General features: G+C 31.3%; 1 protein-coding gene across 1 annotated transcript in view; it reads left to right on the forward strand.

Annotated features, from left to right (window-relative positions):
* The window catches only part of TECRL (trans-2,3-enoyl-CoA reductase like), a 92,009-nt gene that overhangs the window by 1,710 nt on the left and 68,937 nt on the right, over positions 1 to 21,362 (forward strand). The gene's annotated exons all lie outside the window — the stretch shown is intronic.

Genomic DNA, 21,362 nt, shown 5'->3' on the forward strand with positions numbered 1-21,362 from the left:
TAAAATTCTCATACAGAAGTTGCTAATATTTATAATATCTCACTATCAAAAATTCAAAAGATTAAAAAAAAACACAGTTAAACCAAGGGAAACAAGGCAATGAATGGAATGAACATTACATTGGTCAAGGATTTATAAAGACCAAGATTCTTAAATGAGACTGGTTTTGTGTCCTTTCTAATGTGTGTGTGTGTAAGCCTTGACACAAAATATACCTTAAAGTAATGAGAAACTAATGGGCTTCTAATTATTTTCTTTAAGTATTTAAATTTGTGTTATTGAGATTTTATTTGAAGCTAAGATATGGAGTTATACATTTCTATATTAACTAAATTACAAAAAAGAACAAAAGCATGCATAAAGCCAGTACTCTATAGAGATAAAGATTTTACTATGGAATCTCACATTTGAACTCTAAGAGGCCTGTTTTTTTTTTTTTGTTGTTGTTGTTGTTGTTTTGTTTATCTCCAGTGGCAAATGTTCAGGGAAACTGAGTAGGCTAGATAGAGATTAATTTTGGATTCCTCAGTAGCCTTTATTACACAATCAACACGATATGATATGCAACTTACTATATACAAATCCATGTCTTGTCAGTAGAACTGGATTTTGTTTGGTCATGTGTTTGTTTTGCAATTTGATAGATCATCTCATAATGATGGCAAGACATTCAAAAGAAAAAAAAATCTGGATTAATTTATCCTTTTTTTCTTTTTTTTTTTGGCTTCGTGATTCCTAGTAATTTAAGTTTGTAAATAAGAGAAAGTCTGACTTCGTTTGTTCAAGATATTGTTCTTTTCTTAGACAAATTAACAGTTATATTAATAGTAAGGTTATGTTAAGTGCCTTTTATTGTACTTGACTCTATCTATTATACAAAGAAGTGTTGCTAATGACTTAGTACCTGTCTTTCAGTAAGTATGTCTTATATAGTCGTAAAAATTAAAGGTCATGTACTTTGGAACTAAGCATATCTGGACTGAATCCATGCTACATCAATTATATCTATCAAAGCTCAGTAAAGTCACCGAATTGCTGATCACTAGGACTTTTATTTAGAATATAGGTTAATAAAATTGATTTTGTAAGTTTATGGTAAAGAGTAAGAATAAGATATGTAACATGCTGAGAATAGTGCCTTGAACATAATAGGGACAGATATTTTTTTTTTTTAGGTTTAATAATCACTTCGAGAGATAAATTTGATGTGCGTAAAAATCCAAGAAAATATAATTGATGAACCTTCTGATAGTAGCAGAGAATTTCAATTTGATTTCTTGAGAATTATTCATTGACATAATTTGTTATAATGCTTAGGTTGGATATAAATTTTCAGTTATCTTGAGTGGGATGTACCTTTGTAATGTATGCTGAGCTCTAGTACAAATTGTATTTGCATCTAGATATTACAACTTTAACTTTAGAATGGATAAAACATGTACTCAAGATATTCGTGAGGCAAAAATATTGAGAGAATTCCTGAGATTAAAGAAAATATATTGAAGCATGTTCTTTTACGCACACACACACACACACACACACACACACACACCCCCCCCAAGTAAAACACTATGGCCTTCAGTTATCTTCTCCAGGTTCTGTCCTATTGCTCTCATTACTTTTATCATATTTATTTTATCTGTCCACATTTTTCTTTTTACATTTCATCATAAACTTACTCCATTCAGACATTTGCCTCCATCACTTCTCAGAAAATGACCTTGCCGAGGTCACCAGTGAGGCAGTAGTAAATATCTTGCTAAATCTAAAGGTCAATTCTCATATTTTATCTTATTCTGTATATTAGCGATACTCACCACTATTAAGCACATTCTCCTTAAAACACCTTTGCTATTTGAAAAAAAATACTAAACACATTTTTTTTCAAAACTACTTTAGTAGCTTCTCCTTTTCCTCCTGCTGCTTCTTCATTATCTGACTTACTGGGTGTGTCAGTAATGTCACCATCTCAGTCGTCAGAACTTCTCCCCATCTTTAGTCATTTACCTTACTGAGTCCCATAGCTTTAAACGTACTCTGCTTACTGATGACTCATCAACATGTAACTGCAGTTTATCTTCTTCCCCTGAAGGGGCAATTCCATTTATCTAAGTACCTATGTATGTATCCATCTATGTATCTATGTACCTATTTGCCTATTTGGATGTTTACTATGTACCTTAAACTTAGTATATTTAAAACTGAAAACTTGGTCTTCCTATAAAAATTTTTCATAGGGTTTTCCAGGTCAATAAGCGGAACTACATTCTTCAAATAGCTCAAGACAAACACTTAGAAGCATCACAACTCACCTTCTAATCTCAGAACCCATGTACAATCCATCTTCATGATGATACCTACACATAGATACAGACCCTGACAAACTTTAACCACCTCTACTGCCAGAACTCCTGAATCTTCCTGTTTCTGTGCTTAGCGCCTTCAACATATTCCCAACATAGCAACAGATCTAGCCTGTTAAATTGTATCAGATAATATCTTTCACTACTCAAAACTAGTCAATGTCCTTTTGTAGGTCTTAATTGTCACTTCTTTCTTTAGGCCTTTCCTTACTAACTAGTTAAAATGACAAAATCTGACAATATTTTCTATTACCCTCCATTGTTCTGTTTCTTTACTAATACTTATTTCCTTTTTCGTTTTATTATTTGGTCTACCCTTGGTATGCCAGTTTCACAAAACCAGAGATTTGATTTTTTTTTTTTTTCACTCCTGTATCTCTAACATTTGGAACAGTACTTTGCACAAGAAAACATTTAACCAATATGTATTTAATAACTTGATGCCTATTTAAGATATATGTAGATTTTACAATGTACTCATGTTTAGCACTGGTAGCTTTGGGGTAGAGGAGTATGTTATTTGAAAATGCTTTTTGCTATTTTCTAAATCAAATTATCACCGGAATAAATGTAAATATAATCAATAGAAAAGTACATTTAATTAATCCATTCTACTGAATGCCCAATTTCTTCTGGGCTTGCTCCCAAAAATGATTTATAGAATTTAACTTTGTATTAGTGTATAATTTACTAACAATCGTGTTCTGATTACAAAATCTAACAAGCTTTTCATAAAAAAGACAATACAGATGGAGATATTTAACTAATTTAGTTATTCTCTATAAACGATTAAATATCACTAATCAAGAATTATATGGACCTTTTGAGATACATTTCTCTTGCTCAGGCCTGCTTCCACATCTGGAAGTGTACTTTCTCTTCTAATAAAACTTTTATTTTCTATTGTAAAAAAAAAAAAAAAGAAGAAGAATGTTATAAAGAGCAGATTTAAAATGTATTGTTTAATATTCTTAAGTATTTTTTGGAACATCAAAATATATATTGGAAATATAAATTTTAAAAATTTAACAATGAATTATTTGTAGTTGCTAACTATCCCTGTTTCATTTCTATTTTGTAAAATGTCAGAAACTTATCTTGTAATAAGTCTATGATTCAAGACCACAGCAAGAACTCTGAAAGCTAGAGGTGCTAAACATTTCCAATATCATCCCATTCTTTTTCCTTTAATTTTTTCTCTAAGGAACTTGACCTCAAGAACTCTCTTTCTCTTATGGTTTAATTTGCTCTATTTCAAAACTCTCGAAAGCTTTTTAAAGATTTCTTACAAATAAAATAAAGTATTAAATATTTCTCCAATCTTTCTAATGGTAAAAATACCAGTTTTACCAGAAAACAGAATTAATGAAAGAATTATGAGGTAGTAAGACTGTATAAAATTGCATTTTTAATACTTTAGTTAGAAATTTGGAGAATTCTCAGTTTTTTTTTGACATTGACATTGCTACTTTTCATATTTTATCTTAGGCAAGCTACTTAGCATATTTAAGCTTCAATTTGTTCATCTGTAAAATAAGAATGGCACCTGCTTTAAAATGGCCTCTTGGCAGTTTTCAGAACTTCATGTATAAGCAAATGACATTATTTTCTTTTTCTTCAATTACTCTTTTTCTTCCTCCTACTTCTCTTCTTTTTAATTCCTTTTTTTTCTCCTCTTCCTCCTATTCCTGCTCCTCTCTTCCTTCTCTCCTCCTTAGTCCTCTTTCTCCTACTTCTTATTATATGGTATGATATATTTGAAAGCTTGTAAGTTTAGGATTCAGGCAAACCAGAATTTTAATATAAAGCTGATTGCTTTTTCTTTTTCCTTTGGACATGATCTAATTTCTCTGTCTTATTATTCTTTTTTATAAAGGAATTTAAGTATTATTATTCTCACCCTTTACAGAGGAGCTGTAGTACAGAAAGTTGAAATGAAGACTTAGGGTGTGTTAGAACAAAGCTTTGATTCCAGTGATGTACATTCTGTGCCTTGCTCTGAACTATGATACACCCACTTGACAAATTTTAATGAGTTGTAAATAGCCACAATTTGAGTGTTCTGTTTAATTTCATGATTGGGGCATCTGACTTCTGACACAGGCAATGTGTTTCAGGACAGAGGTGCTGTTTTCAAAAGAAATCTACTTGCCCTTCCACTTGCACGAGACAAAGAAGGCTCTTAAGTAGTCTATTTTTTATATATAGACATAAAATAGCATTAGTTAACATTCAAATCTAGAAATTAAAAAAAATATATTTAAAGTCTTTTAATAATAAATCAAGGATATACTGTGCTAAGAAACATATTTTTAAAAATTACAAAATTGAGATGAATAGTTTCTTGCAAAAGAGGTAGTGAACATAATCATTTTCTGAAAATGCAGTGGAATCCCAACACCCACCCCTCTTTTTGGATGTACTTGGAAATTCCATAATACTGCATGCACTTCTAATTTAAAAAGAATCAGTATACTTCAATATTATTTGCCCTGACTTAGATTTCTCTCAGAAAAAGTAGTTGTATTATATTTAACCAATATATAATGTCATAAGAGTCAATATGGTAAAGTCGTTTATGCTCTGAGGTCAGATATATTTATGTCTGTATTTGACTCAAATTCTTTTTTGCAAATTAATATGCACATTTGCAAATTATTTTTTTTTTATAATCTTAACATGTTACTTAAATACTCTAGTCTTGGTTTTCTTTTATTAAAGTAGGGTAAATATCTGTCTTCCAAGAATAACTAAGGATTCTATATATACTTTTATATGAGATATTTTTCTTCTATATATATATATATTGCGTTGTGTGTTCACCATCTAAGGTTAAATTTCCTTCTGTCACCATATATTTGGTGGCCAGGTAAACCCCTGTCTTCCTCCCTTTTCCCCATTTCCTCTGGTAACCACTAATCCTCTGTCCATGTCCATGAGTCTCTGTTTGTCTGCCATGTTTGTTTGTTGTTTTCAGCTTTATAGCCCACATATAAGTAAAATCATATGATTCTCAACTTTTTCTGACTTATTTTGCTCAGCATAATCATCTCAAAATCCACCCATGTTTTCACAAATGGCAGTATTTCATCTTTTCTTATGGCTGAGTAATATTCTGTTGTGCATATATGCCACTTCTTTATCCAATCATCTATCAAAAACTACTTGTTGTTTCTATGTTTCGGCCACCACGAATAATGCTGCAATGAACATTAGGGTACATATATTTTTATGGATAAATGTTTTCAAGTTTTTTGGGTAAATCTTTAGAAGAGGGATTGCTGGGTGTATGGTAATTATATTCTTAGTTTTTTGAGTAAATTCCATACTAGTTTCCATTGTGGCTGTATAAATTTTAAATTCCTACCAGTACTGAACAAGTGTTCCTTTTTTTCACAACCTCTCTAGCACTTATTCTGTTGATGATAGCCATTCTAACAGGTGTGAGATGGTGGTTTTGATTTGTGGTTTTGATTTGCATTTCTCTAATAGCTAGTGAGGTTGAACATCTTTTCATACAGTCTGTTGGTCATTTGTATGTCTTCTTGAGAGAAGTGTCTGTCCAGGTCTTTTGCTCAATTTTAATTGGATTGTTTGTTTTATTATTGTTGAGTTGTAAGAGTTCTTCACATATTTTGGATATTAGGCCCTTATTAGAGACGTTGTTTGCAAATAGCTTTTCCCATTCTGACAGTTGCCTCTGTCTTGTTAGTGGTTTCTTTTGCTGTACAGAAGCTTTTTAATTTAATATAGTCCCATTCATTTACTTTTGCTTTTACTTCCCTTGTCTTTTAGGTCAAATTCATAAAATCCTCTCTAAATCCAAAGTCCATGAGTTTAGCACCTACCTTTTCTTCTATGTAATTTATTGTTTCAGGTTTTATATATAGGTCTCTGATACATTTTGAGTTAATTTTGGTGTATAGTGACTGAGAGAAATCTAGTTTCATTCTTTTGCATGTGGCTCTCCAATTTTCCCAGAACCATTTATTGAAGAGGTTTTCTTTTCTCCACTGTATGTTTTTGGCTTCTTTGTCAAAAATTATTTGCTCACATATGCAGGGGTTTAATTCTGGATTCTCATTTCTGTTGGTCTATGTGTGTGTTTTTCTAACAATATCATGCTGTTTGCTTATTGTTGTTTTGTGGTATAATTTGAAGTCAAGCAGACTGATACTTCCAAACTTGTTCTTTTAGGAATTCTTGGCTATTTGGGATCTTTCGTGCTTCCATACAAATCTGATGATTTTTGTTCTATTTCTTTAAAGAATGCCATTGAGATTTTGATGGGGATTGCATAAATCTGTATAATACTTTGGGTAATAAGGTAATTTTAAGTATGTTGACTCTTTTAATCCATGAACAAGAAATATCTTTTCATTTCTTTGTGTCTTCAATTTCTGTTAATAATGTCCTACAGTTTTCAGTGTATAGATCCTTCACATGCTTGGTTAAGTTTATTCCTAGATATTTTATTCTTTTTGTTGCAATTACAAAAGCAATTGTTTCTTTCACTTCTTTTTCTAAAAATTTATTGTTAGTATGTAGGATAGCTATGGATTTTTGTACGCTGATTTTGTATCCTGAGACTTTACTGTGATTGTTTATTGTTACTAACAGTTTTTGGTGGATTCTATAGGGTTTTCTATATAGAGAATGCTAACATCTGCAAAAAGTGACAATTTGACTTCTTCATTTCCAGTTGGGTGCCTTTAATTTCTTACTCATGCCTGATTGCTCTAGCTAGGACTTCCAGCACTACATTGAATAACACGTGGTGATAGAGAATAGCCTTATCTTGTTCCTGATCTTAGAGGGAAGATTTTTAGTTTTTCACCATTAAGTATGATGTTAGCTGAGGGTTTGTCGTATATGGCCTTTATTATATTGAGATACTTTTCTTCTATACTAATTTTGTTAAATGTTTTAATCACAAATGGATGCAGTATCTTGTCAGATGCTTTTTCTTCATCTATTGATATGATCATATAATTTTTCCCCTTATTTTGTTTATGTGGTGCATCACAATAATTGATTTGCATATGTTAAACCATCCCTGTGACCCTAGAATGAAGCCCACTTGATCATGATGTATAATCTTTTTAATGTATTCTTTTATTCAATTTGCTAGTATTCTGTTTAGGATTTTTGCATCTATATTCATCAGAGATATTGGTCTATAGATTTTTTTTTTTTCTCTGTGTGTGTGTGTGTGTGCTATCTTCACCAGGTTTTGGTATCAGGGTAATGCTGATTGCATAAATGAGTTAGGAAGTATCGACTCTTCTTCAATATTTTTGGAAATGTTTGAGAAGAACAAGTATTAAATCTTTGAATGTTTGGTAGGATTCACTAGTGAAGCCATCTGGTCCTGGACTTTTACTTTTGGGAAGTTTTTGTTGATTGATTCAATTTCCTTACTGTTGATCAGTCTATTTAGATTTTCCAGTTCTTCATGATTCAGTCTAGGAAGATTGTATATTTCTAGGAACCTGTCCATTTCTTCTAGGTTATTGAATTTGGTGGCATGTAACCTTTCATAGTATTCTTGTATGATACTTTGTATTTCAGCAGTATTTGTTTTAAGTTCTCCTCTTTCACTTCTGATTTTGTTTATTTATGTCCTATCTCTTTTTTTCTTAGTCGATTTTATTAATTTTTATCAATTTTATTAATCTTAAAGAACCAGGTGCTTGCTGCATTAATGTTTTCTATTGTCTCTTTGTTTTCAATTTCATTTAATTCTGCTCTATTTTTTTATTATTTCCTTCCTTCTGCTGACTTTAGTCTTAATTTGTCCTTTTTCTAGTTTTTGAAGATGTAATGTTACGTTCTTTATTTACAAATTTTCTTGTTTCTTGAGATAGGCCTGTAATGGTATGAACTTTCCTCTTATTATCACTTTTGCTGCATCCCAAAAGTTTTGATATATGGTTCTTTCATTCTCATTTGTTTCTGTGTATCTCTTGATCTCTCCTTTTATTTCTCCTATGATCCAGTCATTCTTCAGTAACATTTTATTTAATCTCCACATATTTCTGATTCTTCTTGCTTTTTTTTTGCAGTTGATTTTTTATTTCAAAGCATTATGTTCAGAGAATATGCTTAGTATTATTTAAATTTTCTTATTTTTTGAGGTTAATTTTGTTTCCCAATATGTGGTCTATCCTTGAGAATGTTCCATGTACACTAGAAAAGAATGTGTAATCTGGTGTTTTGGGATGAAAATCTCTGTAAATGTCAATTATGTCCAATTGGTCTAATGTGTCATTTAAGGTTGATATTTCCATATCGATTTTATATTTAGATGATGTATACATAGCTGACAGTTGGGTATTTAGGTCTCCTAATATAATTATATTTTTGTCAGTTTCTCCCTTTAGTTTTTGTTAGTAGTTGCTTTATATTTTTTGGTGCTCCCTGATTGGAAGCATATATAATTAATAAGTGTTAGGTCTTCTTGATGTATTGTCCATTTTATCATTGTGAAATGTCCATCTTTTTCTCTTGTTACCTTTTTTTATCTTGAAATATATTAAATCAGATATTAGTACACCACACTAACTTGTCTCTGGATGTCTTTTGCTTGGAGTATCATTTTTCACCATTTCACTTTGAGTCTATATTTGTCTTTTGAACTGCAATGTGTCTCCTGAGTGCAGTATATGATTGGGTTTTGTATTTTGACCCAGTCTGTTACTCTGTGCCTTTTTATTGGTGAGTTCAGGCCATTTACATTTAGGGTGATTATTGATATGTGAGCATTTCCTATAGCCATTTTATCATTTGTTCTCTCATAGCTCGGTGTCTCCATTGTTTCTTTGTCCTATTGCTTCTATTATTTTAATTTGGTTGTGTTATGGTTTTGCCCTCTGTTTCCTCTTATTTTATGTTATGTGTCTCAATTCTGGATTTTTTTTTTTTTTTTTTTTTTTGGTGTATGTGTGGTTATGTTTATGTAAAGGAAAATTTTGTATATACAGTAGACCTTATTCTTCTGCTTGTGTCTTATCTTCATTTCTTCTGCTTGTGTCTTATCTCCATTCCCCTTTACAGATTTTGATCTTTACTTCCTCCTCTTTTCTGTTTTTGTTGTCCTAAATTATCCTTATTTATGCTGTGAGTTCATTTCTAGATTATAGTAGCTATTGTCTTTTCTTTTCAAAATGTTTTTTGGCCTTTAACTATTATATAATATAATAAAGAAGAGGGTTGCACTTTTCTGTTTTGTCTGCCTGTTAGTCATCTTACTCATAGTTTTGTGCGTGTGTGTGTGTGTTGTCCTTTTGTTTCAGGTAGAATGACCTCCTTCAGTATTTCTTATAATGCAGGCCTTGTGGTTGAAAATTCCCTTAGCTTTTCCATGTCTGAAAAGGTCTTTATTTCTCCTTCATATTTATAAGAGAATTTTGCTGGATATATTATTCTTGGCTTGTAATTTCTCTCTAAATAGTTTGAATATTTGGTTCTACTACCTCCTAGCTTGTAAAGTTTGTGTTGAAAAGTCCAATGATAATCTAAAGAGTTTTCTTTTATACATTATCATCTTTTTTCTGACTGCCTTAAGAATTCTCTTTGTCATCTATTTGAGAGTTTTAATGTTTCTTGGAGAAGGCTTCTTTAGGTTAAGATAATTAGGTGTTCTGTTGCTTCTTGATTTTGAAGATCCAGTTCTTTTCATAGATTTGGGAAATTCTTAAAAACCAATTGTTTGAATATGCTCTCTGTTCCCTTCTGGTATATCTATTTTTCTTATGTTGCTTTTTCTGATGGTTTCAAATAGTTCTTGTAGAGTTCTTTCATTTTTTTTTTTTTCACTCTCAAGTCTGTTCTGTGTCATTTCCAGATTTTTGTCTTTGATATCACTAATTCTTTTCTCCTTCTGGTGAGCTTTATTTCCTAAGCTTGCTATTTCATTCTTCACCCCTTTTATTGAGTTCATCTCCAAAAGTTTTATTTGCTTCTTTTTTTAGAGTTTCAATATCTTTGGTAAAGTATTTCTGTTGTGCATTAATTTTGTGCCTGAGTTCATTGAACAGATTTTTGTGTCTAAGTTCATTGATCAGAATTTTCTTGCATCTTGTTGAGTATTTTTTTTTTTCAGAAGTGCAATCTTGAGATCTCTGTCATTTAAGTCACATATTTCTATACCTTTAAGTTTATTTTCTGGAGATTTTTCATTTTCTTTCTGAGCTGCCTTATCACCTTGGCTGTTCATGGTATTTGGTGGATTATTTCTTCACCTAGGCATTGATGGACATGTACTCTGCTTTATATATATTTATTATTATTATTATTATTTAGAGTGAATTCTCTTTAGCAATTTGATAAGAAGAGATTTTGCTTTTGTTTTCCAGGAGGTGGTGCCCAAGCCTCCTGCAGTGTGCAATCTTTTGAGGCTAAAAATGCTATTTTCTGATAAGGTGTGTGTTTCCTCTGTTACCAGGTTGCCTCAGTCCCAGTGCATCACCCCTAAATTTTCTCATCTAAATATGTCACCATGTAAGAAGACTGTTTTTATTTATGGTTAAGCTATAATGAAGATGTCATTTCTATCCCTTAATATATGTGATGTGGTGATATTCCATTTAGAAAGACTATGTATATAAATAAGTTTGAGAGGATGCATCTAGAAAGAGAAGAAGTGAAATTTACCAGATTCACTGGTCTTCTAACTTTGTATTTTGACATTTTAAAGTGTCACAATCAAGTTTTATTAATTCAATAAATATTTGTTGAGATATTTGTCTAGTGTTCTATTAGATGTTTGAGATAATGCATTAACTTATACAGATGCAGTACCTATCTTTATAGATTTTATTCTCTCTTGGAGAAGATAAGGTAGATGTAATTTTAGGTCCAAAGATATCTACATGATGAGAAGAAAAAAAGATAATTTTGGGTGGTAAACGAAGGAAGATAACTTTGTGGTGAAAGGAATATGACATTCTATTGACATTTTATTTTAGTTAAATAAGTTTAACTGAGATTTTTTTCTGTTTGGATTTGTAATGAATTAATGAGTTATAATTAATGAATCTGTCTGTATGAATTTGTTGGAACACAGAGTGCCAGATGGTGAGCTGTGGTTCACAACAGACCACAAGAGACATGAAAACGGAGAAGTTTCTCACACATCCTGGAGGAAATACATAGCACTCTTAATGGGCCACATTGGGAGGTCAAGGTAGAGTGCAGACAAAGAGGGAGGACCTGAGGCACATGCTTTTATTAGGGCCTTTGGAATGCTTTGGGATTCCCAGGATAAGACTGGTTTGGTGAATTTGAACCAAAAAAAGCAGGATTTGAGTAAACCCCCCAAGGAGTCTTATCTAAGGTATGCACAAGGAAAGGCACTGGGAGGCTGGGGAGACTGCTGATCACAATGGCTGTGGAGGAAGTCATATCAGGAATATATAGTTACTTGTGACTCTAAGGGCCATTACCTGGGGCATGAACTTGCTTGAGGGGCTACTGTCAGTTTAAGGTCACTGTAGGCCTCTTGGTCAAACAAAATGAATGCCAAGGGAGCAATACAATGGAGTAGCTTAGATAAACTCTTAACAAAACCTAAAGATGTGCATGAAGTACTAATGATCAAAAAGTTCACAATGAAGGAGTTTGTAGTTCTTTCGTGATCTAACAATTCAAACAAAAAGACAAAAACTGTATTTACATAATGTATTTCTGGGAAATAATTTTGTTCTGACCTTATTATGTTTCTTTTAAAAAAATAAAGGAAAATTATATATTAGGCATGTATCTTGTTCAGATTAACATTGTACTGGTGTTTTTTTGGTACATATTACTGGTGGCCTAACAAATAACCATCAAAATAATTACCTAACTTGTTGCTGTGATCTTAGGTATACTTAAATATAACGCACTTTTTAAATGTTTCTTTCATCTTAGTGCTCAAAGTTTTCTAGTGACAACCTTCTTGGAACTATTCTTCATAAAATTAGAATTTAACAAATGAGTAATAATATAAGGCAACATTAAGAAATAAAAATTTTATTACTCTATATTTTTAATTATCTAAAGACTTCGGAGTGAGAGGCCTGAAGGGGCAATATTGTAGCAAGTGGATATTAATATTTGTATTACATTAAAATTGTTAATATCCTCAGACCTTGTTTCTGGTCACAAATCTGTGGTCCCTGAGACCTTAAGTTTGCATTATTACAAGCATAAGAATAATGACATTTATATTTTTGCTAGAATTTGTTTAACAGCAGCATCTAAGCTCAACACAGCCCTAAATTAAGCATAAATATTGGTGATCTTAGATTTATGTATATTAAATTGCATCTTACTTTTTGCTGTGAAAATTATACTGTTTGCATGGCTACATAATAAGAGCTTAAAGGTTTATTGGAAACCATTGCTTGAAGCTATTACACTTAAAAAGCTTTCAATTGATCAAGATTAAGTACTACCTACAAGAATATCTTGTAGGGACAGAATTCTAGAACAACCTCCTTTATCTCTCTCTTCTCCTTTTCTTCTTTTCTGTTTTTGTTTGTTTGTTTATTTGTTTGTTTATTCATTAAAGATTACCAATCTTCTAGTTGGTAGGCACTGTAATAGACCCTGGGAACAGCAACAAGGCAATCAAATCAAACCAAACCAAACCAAACCAAACCAAACAACCAAACCAAATCAAATGCATTCCTTTCTCTTTAGATATTCATAGTTTTGTGATAGAGAATGACATGTAAATAGTCCAACACAAGATATAACACAAGCTAAAATAGAAGTATGAATAAAGTGCTGATACTCCAGATGAATCATTTTCTTTTCTACTGAAGAAATTGAGAGTGGCTTTAGAAATCTCTTCCAGTTATAAACAGTCCCAGAACGCAGGATCATCATGGGAATAGCTCTAACAATAAAGGGTAATCTCTTAAAGTGGAAATAATCTCCTCTAAATGCCTTGCATCCTTGGTCTTCCAGGCTTTAACTGAAGGCATACTGCTATAGAGACAGTTCTGCAGAATTTAAGAAGGAAGGTGAAGATGAATTCTTTAACCACTTAAGAGTTCCAGTGTGAAAATTTGTCAGGCTCCCTATCATTAGCATATTATATTTAACTAGTGGATCTTTAAACTGACAGTCATCAAATAATTTCCAATCCCTGTTGATCTACTGAGATTAAACTGAGTAACCTGAGCCCACCAGTCTGTCACCACATAAAGCCTATGAATGCCACAGTCATTTCTTTTCTTATGAGAAGTTCATTCTCTTTTAGACAGGTTTATTCTGAACTTCCTAGTACATCTAGATAAAAAAATATTTTATTTGAGAATTGATCTTTCTCTTCATTCAAGGAATGCTGTACCTCTGCTTTCTTATAAACTCATCATTCTAACATCATTTTGTAAAGAGTGCATTAATTATTACCTGTCCTTTTTCATTATTGTAGTTTGTTTTCTCAGTCCACACTTTTAACTGCCTCCAAAATAAACATTTTATATTACCTTATGTTTAGATATTTCTAACTTTGCAATTATTGGTTATTTGATTTTTTAAAATCAAAGTGTAATATAATTAGTAATTTCTTTTAGCACAACATTTGATTAATTACTGGCTGTCTAATGGAGTCCTTTATTTATCTATACTGGTCTGTGTGTCATTGAATATAGATTTATTATCTGTCTCTCATAAACTTCATTTATAAGACTGTTATAATCCAAACTTAATTTAATCGGGACTTTAAAACAGAATCCAGAGGCAGTCTTTCAGATGATACATTTCTTTTTTTTTTTATGGATAGGAAAATATCAAAAAGCTATCACTAAAATTCCTGAGAAACCACTTTTATCATAGAGCTATTTTTATGTAGATTTTTTTAACTCTTGACATGGTAAGAACATAAACAGCAAGAATAGCTGTTGATTTTTAAAATGATATCTAGTTCATTTCAAAATGGGAAGAAAAAAATCAGTTTTTTTATAATTATAAAAAATAAATTTATAAATTTACTAATTTATAAATTTGCTCTTACTTTTTCATCAGCACTCTGGCATTGTATAGACATACTGTCTTCTTAGGCCTTTATTGCTAATAGAACCTCTATAACTTAAAGGTACATGTATATCATAATTTAAGTATGTAAATACAATTTGGCTAATGTACCTAATTTTCAAGCTAACTTTTTTGGAGGTTATACTGTGCTATAATTAAAAAAAAAAAAAAAATCTAGACTCAACGTTTAGCTTTGCTTCTGCACACAGACATCGTTTCCACTGTACCTGATTATGTCACTTTTAATTACTCACACCACTCATCATCTAATCAATTCTAAAAGGAGAGGCCAATGTGTGTAATTCCAGAATACATAATGCATATGTAATGGAACGGACAATTTTTTTTCAGAGCTGCCCATGCTGTTGCCTCATGGTTATTAATTTCAGAAGTTGAAGAGGGCAGCATTCAGCAAGCGATTGCAAAATGATCAAAGTGTCCTCTTCAGTTGAGAATTCACCTAAGGAGCTATTTCTTCAATGAGCTTATAAAAGAAGTCTCATCTTAGTTTATCAAACTGCTGACTCTTTAGAATCTCTCCCTGTTTATACCACATCCAATCAATCAATAAATCATTTTATTTTATACACAATATATCTCCTCACTGAACTGTTAGCATCCTACTTTAAATAAACATCACCTCTAACATATAGACTGATCTACATGTGTCTTCACTGATCACCCACAGTGTATACAGCAAAACACAATACATATACTATCATTTCTAGCAGGTGCAGTTACAGACCACGTAGGTTCCACAATATCGCCAGGTAAAACAGAATTTGGAATTTGTTATTACAGCTGAAATGGTTTTGTTATTGCATTATCATTTTATTGTCACCTAGAATCAGTTTAATTCTCAGATTAATTCTTTTAAAATCTGTTATGTCACTCTGATGAAAACCTCCAGTAGCTACATATTTCACTCAGAAGAAAATCCAGTCTATTCTCCTATACTCTTAAAGGTTATGCATTATCTCTGCACTTTCATCTCACTGATAATATCTTTAATCACACTTTCCCTGTCTCCTCTGCACCAAACACACCAGCCTGTTTGCCATTCCTCACTCTTAATGTGATCCTTCACAGTCTCTGCACTTGATGATTCCTCTGTCTAAAAGAATCTTCTTCAGGATATCTGCATAATGTTCTTTTTAGAACTTATCCCTGTCAGATATATTACATATATATTACTTAGTTGTCTGTCTCATTCTTCTAGAATGTTAGTTCATTGTGTACCATTGTGCCAGAGTGTTTTAGAAAGTGGATTTAGGTACAAGATTGCCTGTGTTGAATCCAGCTTTGCTGCTTATTGGCTGTGTGACAGGGCCAAGGCCTCATAACATTTAAGCACATCAGTTTCTGCACTGCTGACTGGGATAATAATAGTACCTAACTCTTTGGGTTGTTAGAAGTTTTAAATGAGTTAACTGCTTAAAAGAATATCTGGTACTGGTACATAGAAAACACTATACGTGTGCTGGTTATTATGTTAAAACAGAGTAAGACTCTGTGTATGTGTGTGTATGTGTGTGTGTGTGTGTTTCCTCACTCTTGTGAGCCTGACACATAGTGAAGTTACTGCTCTATAGTATTTTTTAACAAAATGACAAATTCTCATACATATTTATCATATCATATTAATTTAGCTCGGATACTTTAGGTAATGATTGATTTGTATTTTATTAACAATGATCAAGTTTATGTTAAGATTTATGATATACCATCTAAAATATATTTTATGAGCAGCAAGGCACAGTTATGACTACTAGCATTATTCTTAATTATCTTGAATAGTATTTATCTATCACATAAACAACTTAAAACAAAACTGAGACAAATCATTTAATTTTAAAACAAAACTACCTAGCAAATTTACTTCAGTGATAAAAAAATAATCTATATCAAAGTAATAGAAAATAATATATAGCATTGAAACTGACCTAACTTATAGGGTTCAATAACATTCAGTTTCTTTATGTCTTTGTAGTTATATTAGTACACTTTATGTTCAGAGAGCAGAGGTAGAACTCCTTATATGTATCATACTTTTTATTGCTGTTTCTTGCTATATTTACTAATAATATACTTTTACACTTAAAATTGTCTTAACTGAAACTACCTTTTTACATTTAAGTCTGTGAGATGAATGCTCTCTAGAAGCCTGTGTCCTATACAAGTATTGAAGATCAATATTTCTACTTTTGAAAAAGACAGATAAAAGTTATTTTTAAAAATGCTATCTGCACAACGAGTACAATGATGCTGATACAATGCCTGATTGTTTACCACTTCAGGACCATGAGGAGCAGAGGCTAAGCTGCCTGCATTATCCAATAGGGAAAGGATTTTTATTATTGTTTGTGATTATGATTTTATGTACACTATATGTAGTAGGTCATGTTGGTGATGGAGGTGACTTTATAATTTATGTAACAAAACAGTTTATCTTATTTTTACTTAACATTTGATGAGCTATTTTTATTTCTGTCATGTACCCAGGAAACTAATGTTTTAGTCAAGGATGCAAAGCATACACCTTGTGTAAAGGACAGAAAATGAATTAAATTTTGTATTCTATCCTACCATACTGAAGGAAACTGAATTTTCTGACTACAGTATACACACACACATTCTATATATGTAATATATATAGGATACATATATGTAACATATATACATACACATGTGTTATATATGTGTAACATACACACATATAATATATATACATATGTAATGTTTGAAATATACATTATATGTAAAATTTTATCTATATATTTATATCAATCAAGAGAGTAAAATAACATGCACAACATATTCTTAAGATGCAGAAAATAAATGAGATAATACTTGGTTTTACAGTTTTCTAGAATATTATTGATAATAAAAAAATTTGAACATTTTTGGAGACTCTGACTTTATGATCCTTAAAATCATTACTGGTTCCCCAAACACTTGTGGGTAGGAAGTGGGCTCTAGGAGAGCAGACTTGTCTTTTAGTTCATAGGTCTCTAGATTAGATAGGTATGTGATACCTCATATTATTTAGACACCTTGCACTTTGAGATTAATATAGTGACTAAAAGAAAATTTGTACTGCTTCCATGAAGATATGGTATGTGTATTCTGAAAATGTAAAGGATAGACAACCAAATATTTGATGATCAGAAGGGTAGATTCTGGTAAATATTAGTGTTATTTATCCACTAATAAGAATATCTGGTACTGGTACATAGAAAACACTATACGTGTGCTGGTTATTATGTTAAAACAGAGTAAGACTCTGTGTATGTGTGTGTATGTGTGTGTGTGTGTGTTTCCTCACTCTTGTGAGCCTGACACATAGTGAAGTTACTGCTCTATAGTATTTTTTAACAAAATGACAAATTCTCATACATATTTATCATATCATATTAATTTAGCTCGGATACTTTAGGTAATGATTGATTTGTATTTTATTAACAATGATCAAGTTTATGTTAAGATTTATGATATACCATCTAAAATATATTTTATGAGCAGCAAGGCACAGTTATGACTACATCCACCCTTCTGATCATCAAATATTTGGTTGTCTATCCTTTACATTTTCAGAATACACATACCATATCTTCATGGAAGCAGTACAAATTTTCTTTTAGTCACTATATTAATCTCAAAGTGCAAGGTGTCTAAATGATATGAGGTATCACATACCTATCTAACCTAGAGACCTATGAACTAAAAGACAAGTCTGCTCTCCTAGAGCCCACTTCCTACCCACAAGTGTTTGGGGAACCAGTAATGATTTTAAGGATCATAAAGTCAGAGTCTCCAAAAATGTTTGCTGGTTCTCGCACAGAAACAATGCAGTTCCTACTGTCTGATGTAACTTGTTTTGTGCTTTGAAATATGGGTAAAAGGCACATATTTATTTCCTGAGGGAAGCTTTAAGAACTTAATCTAATCTTACCACCTTTGTTAAAAAAAAAAAAAAAAAAAACTTCTGCCTTGAAAACAAGCTATATTCCATATGATGACAGTCTTTTTGTTATAGAGCCTTGAGTGAGGAAAATGCAGAGTAGATCTACCAGCCAATCTGAGATACATATAGTGCATAAAAAAAATCAGCATATGTTGTTTAAATCTCTGAGATTTGTGGCCCAAACTAGATTATTCTGACAGGTACATTCCATGAAACTTGAATTAGGTAACATCCATGATTTTGTTGGTTCATTATTAAAGATAGTTCTAGCATTAGAAAAAGATAACAAAGAGAGAGAATAAATAGCAGTTTCCTATATTATTGTCAAATTTTTCCTATTAAACTTTTATATACATATCAATGTTATTCATTTAAAACTGTAAGGCAGGGCTACATCTAACTAAAATGCTTCTTCATTGCAAAGTAAAGCATCAACAAAATGAAAAGGTAATCTATGAAATAGATGAAAATATTGGCAAATTAAATATCTGAAAAGAGATTACTAGCCAAATATATATAAGAATAGTAACTAACTCAATAGCAAAAAAAATACAACTAACTCAATAGCAAAAAAACAAACAAACAAATAAACGAACAAAAAAACCAACCAAATAACCCAATTTAAAAATGCACAAAGAACCTAAATAGATATTTTTTTTCCAAAGACATATAAATTAACTTCAGGTACATAAAAAAGTGCTCAGCACCATTAATCATCAGGAAAATGCAACTCCAAACTGCAATGAGATGTCACCTTACACCTGTTAGGATGGCTATTATCAAAAAGACAAGGGATAACAATGCTGACAGGGATATAAAGAAAAGGAAACTCTTGTACTTACTCTGTTGCTGAGAACGGAAACAGTATGGTGGTTCCTCAAGAAATTAAATATAGAAGTCCATATAATCCAGCTATCCCACTTGTGAACATATATACAAAGAAAGCAAAATCATTATTTCAAAGAGATATCTATACTCCTGCATTCATAGTAGCATTATTCATAACATACAAGATACGGAAACAACTTAAGTATCTATCAATAGATGAACAGATAAAGAAAATGTGATGTACATATATGATGGAACATTATTCATTCATAAAAAAGAAGGAAAATTTGTCATTTGCAACAAAATGGAGGACATTATGCTAAGTGAAATAAGCTAGACAGAGAAAGAGAAATACTGCATAGTATTACTTATACATGGAATTAAAAAAAAAAAAAAAAGTCCAATCAAAGAAACAGAAAGTAGAAAAGTGGTTGCCAGGGCCTGGGGGGTAGGGAAAATAAGGAGAGTTTGCAAAGGGTACACATTTCTAGTGTATGTATAAGTTCAGAAAATGTAGTATATAACATGCTGACGACAGGTGATAACGCTGTATTGATAAAATATTGTATAACTGAAATTTGCTAATTGGAATTTAAATGTTCTCACCAAAAACAAATAAAAAAGGCATATGTGAGAAATGTTGAGTGCGAATGGGAGGAATTCTTTCATAATGTATATGAATATCAAATTATCATGTTTTATACTTTAAATATCTTATCATTTTGTTAATTATACTTCCATAAAGCTAAAAATTAAAAAAAAAATCAAATTATTTAACAAACACACAAAAAAATCCTGTAAGGCAGATTTATAAAATCTTTTATTTATTTAAGATAATTAAGTTAATTGACTATATTAGGTACTCAATCTATCCACTGGATATTTATCTCTTCAACAAATGTTTAATGATTGTCTAGCATATACTAGGATTTCTGGCAGGTAATAATCAATAAAATAAACAGCAGAAGTGGGCTAATTCTAAATATGCAAGGTTGAATCAAAAGAACTCTCAGATTTCTCGGACAATTAAGTTGGGTCATCAAGATTCTGGTTTAAAAAACTGTTTGAATATTGGTGTCATTAAGAGTAGAAGCAGTTATTAGCTTAACATATAGTATTTAGTTCTGGTAGTTTCAATTTGTAATTATTGTGAGACATCCATGCAGATATGTTCAAGATCAGGTTTTATAAGTAAGTTTGTAGCTATGAAAACCAGTTGATGCTGGAGATAGACGTCAGAGAGTATGAAAATATATAGCATTCAAAATCATGGGAAGGAATGAGATCAGCTTTCTAGATAAATAATGACTTACTTTTCACACAGGATCATAAAAGTAATGTAATGTAGTTGTTGAAGCTTCATGGCTCATTTAACTATCAAACATTTTTCAGAATTTCAGACACATTAAATAATAAAATTTCATTGTTCTCTAAAATGAAAAAAATACTCTGAATTTGTTCAATTGTTGAGGATGAATTCTTCCATGAACATGCAATAGACACGGTATAATTTGAAAAGTAATGCAATCATTTTCAGTGGCTAGCACTATGTAGTAGCATTTATGTAACCCGTGAGCTAATGGTGCAGAAATAATTGTAGCATCTCTGTCTGTCATTTGATATTAAACAATTCATTAATAATATACACTCTCTGAAGTTGGCTTTTCCCCCATTTTTTTGAAACTCATTTTATATTCTTCACATTAAATTATATAAATATATATAACATAAATCTTGAAGTAGGTAAAAAAATGTATGGGCATCATTTCAAAATTTGAAGCAATCTCTGACATTTTGGAAGTCATTTTAAATCTATATCTATCAAGGGTGTAGAATATGAGAACCTTCACATCAATAAATTTAATCCAGTTATCTAAAAACAAATCTTTTCATTTTTTTAATATAGACAATATTTAGTAAATAACAGTACTCTTCAGGTTAGACTAAATAATGATTTTAATTGATTATGTACAATAACGAAGGCTTAATTAACACTCATACAATATATCCAGTAGATAAGCAATGGTTCTGCTCTGAGCTGTCTTTATTATGAAATCAGATAGATGAAGCAGTTCTTGTCATTGTTATTGTAGATTTCCAAGTAGAGTGAACAGAGAGGTGGTAACTTCATCAGTCTGGGCTACTGTAATAAACCATCATAGACTGGGTGGCTTATACAC

Source organism: Pteropus alecto, unplaced genomic scaffold (assembly GCF_000325575.1).
Source record: "Pteropus alecto unplaced genomic scaffold, ASM32557v1 scaffold46, whole genome shotgun sequence".
Taxonomy (NCBI): domain Eukaryota; kingdom Metazoa; phylum Chordata; class Mammalia; order Chiroptera; family Pteropodidae; genus Pteropus; species Pteropus alecto.